A 13335-nucleotide genomic window follows, 5' to 3' on the forward strand; every position below is an offset into this window, starting at 1 on the left:
GCTACATAAAGATTTACATAGCCTATCATGGCTGGGTTAAAAAAAAAAAAAAAACGGCATGATAGGCTACGTAAAGATTTACGTAGCCTATCATGGCTGGGTTTTTTAAAAAAAAAAACGCGTACGCAAATGGCGGCGGCTATGACCGCCACCATTTGCGTTCCTTATTTTTGGCCATCTTAATATACATAAATATTTACGTAGACTATGACAGTGAAAATAAAGGGGAATGCAAATCGCGTAGTGGGCGCTATTTGCATCCCTTTTTGATTTGCCGTTTTAGCCTACGTAAAGATTTACGTAGGCTAAAACGGTGAATCAAAAAGGGACGCAAATAGCACCCGCTATGCTATTTGCGTTCCCCTTTATTTTCGCCGTCATAGTCTATGTAAATATTTATGTAGATTAAGACAGCAAAAATAAGGAACGCAAATGGCGGCAGCCGTAGCCACCGCTATTTGCGTACGCGGTTTTTGTTTTTGTTTTTCCCAGAGCCCTCCGCGGCCAGAAATCCAGCTGCGGACGGCTCTGGCCTGGCTGGGCCTGGCCGGCTGCTCCACGGAGCTGCCGTGGAGCACAGCTGGCTGCAGAGGATTCCGGGAGGCAGGAACGGATTGCCTCCCCCCCCATTGAGGATTCTGGGGGGAGGGACGGAATGCCTCCCCCCCCCCACCATCAACATAATCCGCGGAAAGGTAAGTGACTTTCGTACTGTGTAGTTACTATTCCACTATACCACAGTGCTACCTAGAGGTTATGTAGCAGAAAAGCAGCTAAGGAAACACTCTTCATCTCGTGCTCAGATCTCAGTTCTGTGATGAAACTGAAAGCAATGGTGGAATAATAGCTGATTAACACCCTTGTGTAGAAAAGCTCACATCTGCTGAAGAAGAGTCAACGTGGCTTCTGCAAATGTAAGTCATGTCCCTAACTTTTTAGTGTTCTCTGAGTGTTTCAACAAACACATGGATGGGATGATCCAGGAGACATTGTGTACTTGGACTTTCAAAAACCTTTTGACAAAGTTCCTTGTGAGCAAACCTTGCAGTCATGAGATAAGAGAATGGATCCTCTTAGGAATGGGTAACTGGTTAAAGAATGGGAAGCAATGAGGAATAAATGGACAGTTCTCACAATGAAAGAGTGGAGGAAGTGGGGTCCCACAAGGTTTTGTATTGGCCAGTGTTTTTCAATTTGTTCATAAATGATCTGGAATTTGTAGATGACACCAAATAATTCAGGGTGGTAAAAACAAAAGGGGATTGCAAAGAACACCAAAACCATCTCTCCAAAGTGGGGGAATGGGCAAAAAAAATAGTAAAATGTAAGTATGAAGTGATGTGTACACACTGGGGCAAAAAATCCTAACTTTATGGGTGGAGCATTCAAACACGTGGCTCCCCATTTGTTGTCTGAAGTAGAACAGTCCCCCAAAAAAGCATATCACATGTTTCTCCTGCGTACATAGGTTGACTCTGACATATTTCCAGCACCAACAACAGCTGGGCACTGTGCAAAATACAGAAGACAGACAGTTCCTGCTCATCTCATTTTTAAAAAATCATTCACAGAGTAAGGACCACTCACCTCTGTTTTACATAAATTATGCAAGCTTAAATTCTCATCTATTTTGGTGGGATACAAGCGTGCAAAACCGCACTTAGTTGCAGCTATGGGGAGAGAATAAACAATGGTCCCCTTTCTCTGCCTTATATCCTTTGTTTGAATTGAGTTAACAAATACCCACTTACAAATTGATCCTACACATGTTTATTTCATATTAAGCACAACCAAATTAAGGAAGGTTTACTTCCAAATAAGTGTGTACAGAACTACAGCCCTGTTGTTGTTTTTAACTTAGGTTAAAAACCTAAGGTTAACTGTTTTAACCTATTCAGTTCCTTCATCCTGTTCTCCTGACTTTTGCCTTCTGGTCCCTTTGTGCACAACCTACCACTATGTTCTCCTGCCCAAGCCCCACCAACATGAACATTATTTACATCGTTCTATGTACAATGTAAATAAAGGGTCTATGATCTAGGTCTATGATCCAGTTTAGCTAGTCACATTAGTTTCTTCCTTTGAGAATTCCACTTGGAACTGTCTCCGGTAGCCTTTACGCTAAAATGTTTTTATTGATCTTGCTGCTGGCCCTACGTAAGTTTTTGATGTGACATTACCGTGTTTCTTTAATTATTTCATTGTTAACGTTTTGATTGTACACCACCTTACAAGGGATTGCCCTAAAAGGTAGTGTAAAAATATAGGAAATAAATGTTAAGGGCAAGTGTGTGTATCTGGCCCTGAATTGCTGGGCTCCATGCCAGGGAGTGGTGTGTGTGGAACAGTGTGTGTAATCACACTTGCATTTCACAGCAGAAACTAGTTCCTACCTGCCCGAGCCCTCTTTTTGTGTAAACATTAAACAAGTCGGTATCAGGATGAATATGAAGCCTTTTAAAAAATGTATTAGGCATTAATAAGTTATTAAGCAGGAATACATTGGATGATATTCACTGGAAAGAACAGAAAAGGGGGAACTGGAGCCACGACTCCTGGGCTAGATCTATGCTAGTGAGTTTTATGGCTATTGAAGTGCGCTGATAACAGTTGGCGCATATTACATATTCCGTATACCACTTTTCTAGCATTATTTCCTGCTTTTTATTCCATATTATCCAAAATACCACAGCAGATGTCATGGTGTGTGCTACGAGGAATAAATGTGCAAGAGGGATATAGAGTCACCATGATGGGTGTTAGGAGGCCCTAGCCAGCCTCTTTCAGTCTACTCCAGTAGCCAGCTCCAGACACAGACAAAGGATTCTTTTCAAGGCTTTATTCCTTTTACAGCTTAATAACTCTATCACCAGCGACTAAGCAATGAACAGCAGAGTAATCTATGCCCCAGGTTGGAAACAGTTGGTCCCCATTTGAACAAGAATCACTTGCAGACCCTGAACTTATGGGCTAGGGAGACTCCCTCCCCTTTTCCCTTGGGTCCTCTGGACGCGACCGTTGCTTGCACGCCAAACGGGCACTACGCCTCCTTTCTGCGCCCTCCATAGCTCGTCGCTCTCTGCATCGTCGCTCTCTGCGTCGAGCATCCAGCCAGTCCTCCTCCTCTTTCACTCCCAGGACCGCTATCTATGTCTGAAATGCCGGTAGGGGGAATCTCTGCCTGCTGCAGGGCCTGGGAGAGAAGAGCACGCTCCTCTCCCACGGACGGCTGTTCCTCCTCAGAATCAGAACTGCTCTGAGGTTCTATGGGCTCAGTGTCCACACTGACATCAGGATCATATTGATATGACACAAGGTGTAGATCTGGCCCAGGGATCTCTCCTCCAAGTTTGCGGGCCATTGGTTAGAGAAGGAAAAGGGCCGGGAGATAAATGTGTGCTCCGCAATTATATACATGTTTGCTCAGAGATGTTCCACTGTGTTCAATTCAGCTTACTCCCTAGTAAATGTGTTTGCAGCCTCAGTTTTGCATAAACAGGATGTGCGTGGTGTTAAGCTAAAACAGCATTTCCAAAGATATTTGCCATGGAGGGGGAGATGAAGGAAAGGGCCCTCTTTCTCCAGATATCTCCAGAGCCTGAATACATTTTTAATCCTTGTCCATAGATCATTGTTAGGGATGTGTTTTCCCTGATTCTGCACAAGCAAAGAAAAAGTCTGGCATGTGGTACTGAATACAGAATTCAACATCCTGAGAATCATAGCTTTCATTTTTTTAAAAAGGAAAAAAATCTAGTCCTTATGAGTTTGAACATATTAATTTCATCATTTGTAATTAAATCTTCTGGCATTTCAGTGGGAAACAGCCAACATGAAATGTGAAAATGCATCTTGTCAAGCAACGAAAACTTGGCATGTTAACTGAAAGATTGTACACATTATGTGTGTCTACAGTGAATGTGCTGGCTCCACTTTTCACCCATTATATGATCCAGCATTTACACACATTCAAACTGTAGTCATATAGAGCCTTTCTACGTGAAGCTTTTATTGTGCACTTGTGATTCTTCACTCATGGTAATTTGTGGGTCCTTTATGCAACATCATCATCCTCCAAGGCCTCACCCTAGCTTTGCAAGCATTTGAGCAGGTTTTTTTCCCTAATGAGGAAAATCTGGTATTGGGCTATTCTACATGGGGCTTTTAACCCTCCACTTTAGCAAGGCTTCTGCTTCCAGATTCTTTGTGGAATTAAGATTGGCTCCTGTACACATTTCATTTCTGGGGGGTTTCTTTCTCTTCCTTTCTATATGTTTTATTACACAACCACTAGGTGGCACTGTGGTACAGCAGAATTGCATAAATACACAAGATTTTCATAGTGCCATTCACAAAAATACCAGACTTTCCTCATTAGAAGGAAAAACCCTGCTATAGTGGTTGAAAAGCAAGGGAGAAGCCCTGGAGAATGAAGATGTCATGTAAAGCACCCACAAACTACCATGAGTGAGGAATCATGAGGGCAAAATAAATGCTTCATGTAGAAAGGCTCATTATCTCTGAATGCAGCATGAAACCGGGTGCACCTCGTGGTTGTGTAATGGATCATATAGAAAGGCAGAGAAAGAAAACCCTAGAAAAAACACGTGTAAAAGAGCCACTCTTAATCCCACAAAGAATCCGGAAGCAGAAGCCTCGCTAAAGGTACTGGTTAAAAGCCTCATATAGAAAAGCCCATAAACTCTGTCCACACAATCTGGAAATGAAAGTGGGGGGAGGCAAAGCCTTGAAATGATGGTCATAGTGGGAACATTTACTGGAGAATGCAATATGCCCAACGGGTTCATGTGACCTTCCCCAGGGGCAAAGAGATTCCACTTATTGTGGTGATTCATTCAAAGCATGGAGACAGCATGATTTCAATGAATCACCACAATAAATGGAAAAAGAAAATGATCTGTCAGAACACAAGCATTGTGCATCACACTTTGAGCATCATTTTGAGACTTTGCTTCTGTCAGAACATGCAGTTTTTATGCATGTAAGCAGGGGGGTGGGGACAGCGATCGTGATCTTGTTCCCTGCCTCTTCCATGCATGCATGCATGCATACACAAAGATCAGATTACATTAGGATTAGACTTTAATTTATATGGCACCGTTCCACAAAGGAAATTATGTTCAAGGTATAATATGAACACCAGGCTGGGTGCCAGCACACAGCAAATAGTAGGGCCCCAGTAGGACCCAGCACTACTGACATTGGACCTGGTCTGAATACTTCATCTTTCTTTTTCCTTTTATTTTTTGGCCTGATGCTGTGAGCATCAGGCTGCCTGTATTCCCCAGCACCACCATTTTAATACTACCACCACCACCACCTCCACAATGCAATGGAATGCATTCTTTTTGCTTTATTTACATCAGTGGTGACCTACTGATGGCCCCCCACACAGTACCCAGCTGCAGTGCACTTTTTTCTGGTCCCTGCTCGCCCTACTGTCTTTTCAAGAAGGGAGAGTACATTATTTGCCCAGAGTGTCATTCATAAGGAAAAGGAAAGTAGGGATGTTCCACACATTCGTTAATGTTTCTCGTCAGGATTGATATATCTGTATGATGTGCTGTGCACATGTCCTCCATAATGGGGAAGACCTTGCTGCAACGTGGTATTAGCTATTATAGAAGCTGACTGGTCATGAGAGGGCTGGGCCAGTTTGTGTAACAGAACACACAAAGACACCTTCTGTGCTGCTACCTGGTGAATGGAATGTCCCTTGAGAATATGGCACGAAAAAATACTTAAGGTTGTTATTTTGCTGCTAAACCAGTCAACCCAGGGAAAATTGTCCCTTAATTAAAAGATTAAAGTTGAATGAGTGTAGTTCAGAACTTCAGTTGCCTCAAGTGACAGAAACTGCAGAAAATCATTCAAACAAGACCTGGGAAGCCATCAGCCTTCCACCCCAGAGAGGTTGGTTCAGTTTCCTGCACTGGAGTCTGGTGGTGCCGATGTCAGTAGGGCGGTGAATCCACTCTGGGTTTCAGTCAGAACCAGTCAGAACTCTAAAGAAGCTCTCCAAGGTGCTGAACCCTATCCCCAAAATAGGTCAGCACCTTGTATAGCTCCTTTAGAGTTCTGACTGGTTCTGACTGAAACCCAGAGTGGATTCACTGCCCCACTGACATAGGAGCCACCAGCCTCCACTGGTTTCCTGGGTGTCAAAAGGTGAGGTGGGCCTAGGGGTTGCCAACTCCTGAAATAAAGAAAGTCGAGGCAGGACCAAGATGTGTAGCCTAGCCATTTCTGATAGGCCGGTGGGGGGAGCCCAATGGTTTGGGCCAAGTCTAGGGGCAGAGTCCACTTTGAAAACTATCCATTCGCTGGAGGCTACCAAACATAGTGCCATTGCGAAGAGCTTCTGATCTCCTGGCATGACCCTTGGACTGCTCTGACTGCTCATGCTTCCCACCTGCTTCTGCCTCAGATGCCAGTTACTTTTCAATGCCACCCATTGCCCAGCCTGACAGGGAGTGAAATAGCCATTCCCCCATGCTTTTCTGGAAGCTGGCTTGGGAGTGAAAATCAAAGGCCTGCCTGCTTGTGGCTAAGAGACTGAGCTACAAGTCAGGAAGTCCCTTGTTTGAACTGGGCCCCTGCCATGAATGCACTAGGTGACCTTAGGCAAGCCACTTTCAGCCTCAGTTTGCTACGCTATTTGCATTCCCCTTCTTTTCGCCGTCTTAGTCTACGTAAATCTTGACGTAGACTAAAACGTGCTAAAATAAGGAATGAAAATGGCGGCGGCCATGGCCGCCGTCTTTTGCGTACGCACGTTGTTGTTGTTTTTAAGTCAGCCGTGTTAGGCTACGTAAACATTTACGTAGCCTATCACGGGTGACTGCAGGGACGCAAACGGCGGCAGCTACGGCCGCCGCCATTTGCATCCCTGCTAGCCAGCGGCCGGATGTCAATAAGAGAGGCATCCCCCCTCCCCCCAGGTTCCGTAAGGAAGGTGCAAAGTAGGCCGGCCAGGATTCCGCGGGGGGAGGAACAGAGCGCCTCCCCCCCGTCCAGGATTCCGGGGGGAGGGACGGAGCGCCTCCCCCCCCCCCACCATCAACATAATCCGCGAAAGGTAAGTGACTTTTGTACATCCCTACGGATTTCCTGAGACTGCTTAAAGTCCATCTCGTTTCCTCAAGTCGGGTTCTCAGTGGTATAGTTGTTGTGTGCCCCAACCCCCGCATTGACCTCGGGTGTGCTAGCCCTGCCCAGGGATGTGCGTTTCACCATGACCCCGGTGCAACCAATTAGTGTCTCCTCAGATGTAAGTCCCATTGTGCTCAATGAGGCTTGCCCTCTGAATGCCCTCTTGTCATCAGAATTCACAGAGATCCCCTGAACTGAATGCAGAGTTTAAAGTGCTGATTCCCTGAAGCCTGTAAAGCGCCTTACCGAACCTGTGATTCTCCGTGGCTTCGTTTATTGCCTTAGGAAGTAACTACTTCACACTTTGGTTATAGAGATCCTGCAGTTAGAAAGGGGGCTAGTTCTGCTCAGAAGTAACTCCCATTGTGCTCAGTGAGGCTTGAGGCTCATCCGGAGGCTTGTCTTACAAATGCACATATCGGGAGTGTTTCTTTCACCCCTCCATTTCCGCGATCAAGCACAGCAATGGACTACAAAGAGGGCTCGTAGGGAGGCTTGTCTTACAAATGTGCACAAGGGGAAGGAACTACCTACTTTGCACCTTCCTTACGGAACCTGGGGGGAGGGGGGATGCCTCTCTTATTGAATGAGCAGCCCCTGCCGCTCAGATGACATTCACTCCACCACCACCCCCAGAAGTAAGTTATGTGAAGCCACTTAGTACAAATTTAGTACAAACTTAGTGTGATGTACAAATGTGGGTGAGCTACTCTTCCCTTCTCCTTCCATTGTCATGGAGGCAGGGCCCAAGATATAAATTCTTCCGAATACACTGTCCAGCAGATGCCTGTCCAGGGCCACCACCCTGTCATAGAATCATAGAATAGTAGTAGTAGGGTTGGAAGGGACCTACAAGGCCATCGAGTCCAACCCCCTGCTCAATGCAAGACAGAGCATCCCTGACAAGTTTCTGTCTAGCCTCGTCTTGAATGCCTCCAGTGTGGGAGAGCCCACCACCTCTCTGGGTAATCGGTTCCATTGTCGTATTGCTCTAACAGTCAGGATGTTTTTCCTGATGTTCAGCCGGAATCTGCCTTCCTGTAACTTGAGCCCATTATTCCGTGTCCTGCACTCTGGGATGATCGAGAAGAGATCCTGGCCTCCCTCTCTGTGACAACCTTTCAAGTACGTGTCTCCCTGGAGTCCCAAAGCCAAAATATTGAGGCTGGAGTGTAACTGCAAAGATGATCACAATTCCAAGCCAGGGGCTGATAAGGCAAGATGTCCTTCTTATGAGCACCTGCACTGCATCCTTTGTGGGGATGCAAATGTAAGACCCAAGCAGATTTCACAGTGTGCGTTCCAATGTGTGCTGCAGCAGGGAGCTGCAACACTTCACCCAAGATCAGAGGAGCCCTTCATGCATGTTCTCTCTCCACACAATCAAACCTGCAGATTACCTAGGAGTGCAGAACATCTTTCAGCCCAAAGGCCAAATTTCATTTTGGAGACGCTTACGGGGGCTGTATTCCGGGAGTGAGCGGGACGAGGGGCAGAGCCAAAATACAACAAATGCCAGGGTATTTTAACTTAAAGCTCTCACTACCGGTAACTAAGCCTTAGGAGAAACATTTCAACCTTTTAGTTCTGCACCTCTGACTTAGAAGTTGATGATACTGGTAGATTTCTATGATGGCAAGTTGGGGTTTACCTGCCACATTCCCCCTCAATATTTTTTTAAAGGAGCAGCACTTAAGGAATTTTGAAATATTAGAATTTTGCCGCACCAATATTAAGTGGTACCAGTTCTTCAGGACTGTACATTGCTTTGAACTGAGATGGAAGGGGCAATTGCATAAAATGCAGTATTCTTTCATTTTGCTGTTCAGTCATTTTGCTCCATATAGTACTTGATGCCAGTGCTATAGTAGATGGATGTGGGTCCCTTTCCATGTTGTGCATGAAAAGGAGATTTAGGGGTAATACTTTTCCTGCCTGAGCAGGATATCTGCCATTTTACCTATGGTGAGATTCTGCCATCTTTGCTCCAACAAGGGAGGATGGTCTATAATGGGGTGGGGGGAGGAGGCTCATTTCCCTTTGTGTAGAAGCAAGGGGCAAAAAAGATGCTGTCCCTTCATTCAAACCAGGAAGCAAATCCATTTATTTTGAGTGATCAAGGCATGATGCAAGGTGTCTTAAAGAATGAGCTTGTGAGCTTATTGAAGGTTTTTTCTCTTCCTTTCTGGAATCAACTGCCCTTTATGGAATACAATCTTTTCAGGTTAGTCCAGAAAGAGCCAGGTAACAAATGCTATGGCTAGCAAAGGATGCTTGTATGCTTGGAGGGGGGAAGCATTGGCAGAGTTGCAGACAGACCAGTAAGATTTAATGGAGAGAGAGGGTGGCTAATGGGGTGTCATCAGGGCTGTGTTTAGTGTGTGTGCCTATTCTGATATCAACTCCCACTACTTAAAACAATAAGTTCAACATTTCCTCTGTACAAAGATTAAACAAACACCGTCTTCAGGTTGAATATTAAATAACTTGCCTGCTGCATAGCCAAGAAAGGGATCAGAAAGCAGTTCTCCAGAAGTTTATAGCTTTAGGGCAGGAGGAATATAAAAGGCAGAAGCATGGGTTCTAATTCTGCTGTGGGAAGGAACAAGGAAGTAGTATATTTAGAGGTTAGAGCACCAGAGCCAATACATGAACCAGGCGCCCCATTTACCACCAACAGTCCCTTTTTTGGAGTATCTCTCCTTTGAAAATCAGTGTCTCTATTTTGTCCCCGCCTTTGGGGGATGTTAACATTTTTAGAGTGTGAGTTGCTAGCCTTGGGCAGAATCCAACAGTGCGCTTAGGCTCCTCCCAATTTTCTCACGCCCCGCAGATTCTGTTGCACAGGTGGGAGCCACAGCTCATGCATCAGAGATTTAGCCCTTCCCAGAGGAAGCCCTAAAACAAGTGAAAACACTCTTTTCTCAGTTGGGACAGGTCAGTGGAGCTCCCTTATGCGAGCTCCGCCAGCCTGCCCCATTCCAGAAACGAGTGCTTTTTTCTCGTTTCCATTTCCCCCCAGAAGCTCTAAACCTTAGCTCCACACATTCTTCAGGTACCAGCTCCCTCCCCAAGGAGTTAATTCTCTGACAAAATGGGTGGGGGAAATGCTTCTTGTCTCTAGTGTGCATGGAGATAAATGCACACACATGCTATGCTCAGTCTGGTATTTTGCAGGCTGTATTTGCTGATATTTTGAATGACAAGATTGTTATGTAGGGTAATCTGTTTAACCCAAAGAACAAACACCCTCTTGGTTTTTAAATTAGTGGATGGGGTAATGCAAAATAAATCAATGCACTATACAGGGAGCTGAGAAGAGCCTTCACCAATGTGCAATAAGGAGGGAGGGTGCTCGTGAAGTGACCCTTGGTTTGAGAATTATACATGTTTCCCTGTTTTTAATTGTGCAGTATTGGCGCGCATGGGATAATAGCCATGGTTTGGGGTTCTACTACTCAAAATACAGCAAAATAATCAATTACCATTGGTAACCTATCACAGTGTGCATGCAATTGTGTGGTATATTGATTCTTTATAAGATTCAGTGCCAGTTTAAGACATTTTGCTGAATGAAGCAGAACGCAAATGGCAACCGCTACCATCACCACCACCAGCACCAACGCTTTAAAAATCTTGCTGCACCACTGAGACACCAGTTCCTGCCTTTCCCCCACCCACTCTATGGTGCCACCTGAAACAGGTCACTTCACCCTATTGCATGGCAAGGCTGGCACTGGTAACATCCCACCAAGTGGTGATAAGATGCTTACCAGTCCACTGCTTTTCTGGGTATCTGATTGGGTGCAAATGTGCGGTGAAATTATTCTCTCCATTTGGTGGCTTCTCAGTTCATTATATGCACACCATGGTATTTTACCAACTCTAAATGATCATTATTCCAGCTGAGCTATTTAAATCCTAAAAGATGATGCTGTTAAAGTGCTGCACTCAATATGCCAACAAATTTGGAACACTCAACAGTGGCCACAAGACTGGAAAAGGTCAGTTTACATTCCAATTCCAAAGAAGGGCAATGCCAAAGAGTGTTCAAACTACCACACAATTGCACTCATTTCACATGCCAGCAAGGTTATGCTCAAAATCCTACAAGCTAGGCTTCAGCAGTATGCGAACCGAGAACTACCGGAAGTACAAGCTGGGTTTCAAAGAGGCAGAGGAACTAGAGACCAAATCTCCAACCTTTGCTGGATCATGGAGAAAGCAAGAGAATTCCAGAAAAACGTCTATTTCTGCTTCATTGACTACGCTGAAGCCTTTGATTGTGTGGATCACAACAAACTGTGGCAAATTCTTAAAGAGATGGGAGTACCAGACCACCTTACCTGTCTCCTGAGAAACCTGTACAAGGGTCAAGAAGCAACAGTGAGAACCGGACATGGAACAACCGATTGGTTCAAAATTGGGAAAGGAATACGACAAGGCTGTATATTGTTGCCCTGCTTATTTAACTTATATGCAGAGTACATCATGAGAAACGCTGGGTTGGATGAATCACAGGTTGGAATTAAGATTGCCAGGAGAATTATCAACAACCTCAGATATGCAGACGATACCACCCTAATGGCAGAAAGCGAAGAGGATCTAAAGAGCCTCTTCTTGAGGGTGAAAGTGGAGAGTGCAAAAGCTGGTTTGAAACTCAACATTAAAAAAACGAAGATCATGGCATCTGGCCCCATCACTTCCTGGCATATAGAAGGGGAAGAAATGGAAGCAATGACAGATTTTATTTTCTTGGGCTCCAAGATCACCACAGACGGTGACTGTAGCCATGAAATTAAAAGACGCTTGCTCCTTGGGAGGAAAGCTATGGCAAACCTAGACAGCATAATAAGAAGCAGAGACATCACCTTGCCGACAGAGGTTCGTATAATCAAAGCTATGGTTTTCCCAGTAGTAATGTATGGCTGTGAGAGCTGGACTATAAGGAAGGCTGAGCGCCGAAGAATTGATGCTTTCGAACTGTGGTGCTGGAGAAGACTCTTACGAGTCCCCTGGACTGCAAGGAGGTCAAATCAGTCAATCCGAAAGGAAATCAACCCTGAGTGTTCATTGGAAGGACAGATCCTGAAGCTGAAGCTCAAATATTTTGACCACCTAATGCGAAGAGAAAACTCACTGGAAAAGACCCTGATGCTGGGAAAGATTGAAGGCAAAAGGAGAAGGGGATGGCAGAGGATGAGATGGCTAGATAGCATCACTGATGCAATGAATATGAACTTGAGCACACTCCGGGAGAGAGCAGAGGACAGGAAGGCCTGGCATGCTATGGTCCATGGGGTCACGAAGAGTCGGACACAACGACTGAACAACAAAAAAAACATGCCACCACCTGATAAATGGTCATCTTTGTTAACCCATGAACAACTGCATGGCAAAGTAGGACCCAACATTTCTCAGACACCAGGATTTTGAGAAGAATGGAGCCCAGCTCCAGGGAAGAATTAGATAAGGTTGCCAGTTGCCATTTTGAGTTCCTCACAGGGGAAGGAGTAGGGGGTGGTAATTCATCTGGCTAGCCATTGTTGGGAATTACAGACACTATAGCTTTGTGGATAGGATGTTATACTGTGTGATGTTTTGGGATTTCTTTCATTCGTTTCTATCTGTTTGTTCTTCATCGTGGAGGGAGTCAATTACATGTAACTGGCAACTCTTACGAACAGGATGCTCTGGGACATCTATATGATCTAGATCTTTAATGGGTAGGGGATTCTCTTTTTTCCCTGGAAAATCTGCTTTAAGGGTCCCTTCCAGATAAGGTATTTATTTCGCCATCATGCTGCCTCATTCACAGAATTTTACAAGGGGTGGTGTGGGGGGGGGAGTATCCAGATCACTCCGCTTGTCATCTTCCGCTCAAAACCCTCCCGTGTTTTCCCACCACTTCTTTTTTTTTCCTTTCTTACCATGCAAAATTTGTTAAGAAAAGATGGAATGTACAATGCCTCCTGGTTGTTAGCACTAGGACCGCTCTGTCTCAAAGCACTCTACATTTTAAAGGGTGTTGCTTTTTTATTTGAAAGCTCAGTTGCATTGATATGCAGATGGTGTGCAAAATGGATTACCCAACTAAAACTCTGTTGATTAATCAACTAATATGTCCTTAATCAACTGCCCTCGTTTCTCTATGCTTTTAAC

The sequence above is a fragment of the Heloderma suspectum genome, chromosome 6 (assembly GCF_057233095.1).
Source record: "Heloderma suspectum isolate Gila_16-S chromosome 6, 16-S_ref, whole genome shotgun sequence".
Classification (NCBI taxonomy): Eukaryota; Metazoa; Chordata; class Lepidosauria; order Squamata; family Helodermatidae; genus Heloderma; species Heloderma suspectum.